Genomic DNA, 1451 nt, shown 5'->3' on the forward strand with positions numbered 1-1451 from the left:
CCCCACAGTAAGAGGGCACTGCCAATTTACATGGCAAATGATGTGGATACAGCAGGGGTGAAGAATTGGGTCCATTAAGGCAATCAATCTATTGCACCCTACACTCAACCTCAATTACTCAGATCCTTCCCACATGCAAAAATCAATCACTCCCATTGCAAGACTGAGAAACAGCCAGTGGCATCAAGCTCAAAATCTACTTTCTCATGATCTACATCAGTCCAGATACAGCTCCTTTTGATCCAAGACCTCTGGGAAAGTTATCCATCTCCCATACCTCCAACATATAATGGTAAGCTAGGGACAGGACATCTGCAATAAACATTCCTATTCAAACAGGGGAAGAAGGAGGTCCATACCAGTCACTGGTCCATAGCAATTCTGAAATCCTGCTGGGAAAACGTTTCCAGCTACCACAACCTTGGGGATAGGTAACATTCCTTGATTAGCTCCAAGATCTGCATTCTTTTTTTAATATATATATAAATTATAATTGGCAGTTTATTCACCAGTGGAGTATATTGCACAGCAAACTACCTCACATCTTTCAGGAAGAAAAACTACTAAATTTGGAAAGTAAAGACATCACCCACTGAATCTGGACACAATTAAAATGTGCTTTAAATATTTCTTTGGGGGAGGGGACACAACACTTCTACTCAGTTAAGAGAAACACTTGTACAGTCCAGGTCCCTTATTTTCTTTACACCCATCATGCCATGAGTTCATAGGGAATGGGCTCCAACAGTTCAGGCTCCTTTCCATTGGTTCTCACAAAGTGTGCTTCTCTGGGTGGAGCAGGCTGGTGCTTCAGTTGAACCCAAGTACCCTTCTTTTTGGCTTCCTTCTTTTTCTGATCATTTTCCTTCACACATTTCAGGAAGCTATCTCGGGTCTTAGAGTGCTCAAAAGCTCAATATGCACATTAATTCTCTTGGCAAGAATCTTGCCCTTAACTTGCTTGTTTACAACAGTGCCAACACCATGCTGCCTAACATTGTAGACTCTTCCAGTTTTGCCATGGTAACATTTGTGGGGCATTCCTTTTTGAATAGTGCCCATTCCCTTGATACATACAATATCACCTTTCTTGTAGAGTCACATGTATGTGGCCAAAGGAACAACTCCATGTTTTCTAAAAGGCCTAGAGAACATGTAGCAGGTGTCCCTCCTCCTTCCCTTTGCATTGGTCATTTTGACAAATTACTGGAAGATGGCGGTTCCGGCCGAAAGGCTCCAAGATCTGCATTCTAAGAAAGGTTCTCTCCCCATTGTTCTCTATGGCTCTTGCCCCAGCCTCTGAGATGTCCTTCCTTTTCTATCACCATCACTGGCTACTTCTGAAGGCATTATAAAATATAGCCTTTAAGCAATCTTTTGAAACTACTTCCTACCCAGAGGTCTTTTTATATTTTGAACAATTTCCATCTCTTTTAATTCAGGCTACGAGT

At 42.0% G+C, this 1451-nt stretch overlaps 1 pseudogene; it reads right to left on the minus strand.

The window, feature by feature from the left end:
- Nucleotides 1-621: 621 nt before the first annotated feature.
- Nucleotides 622-1197, minus strand: LOC137224085 (large ribosomal subunit protein eL21-like; annotated as a pseudogene).
- Nucleotides 1198-1451: the final 254 nt, after the last annotated feature.

This window comes from Pseudorca crassidens, chromosome 1 (assembly GCF_039906515.1).
Source record: "Pseudorca crassidens isolate mPseCra1 chromosome 1, mPseCra1.hap1, whole genome shotgun sequence".
In the NCBI taxonomy this organism is placed as follows: Eukaryota; Metazoa; Chordata; class Mammalia; order Artiodactyla; family Delphinidae; genus Pseudorca; species Pseudorca crassidens.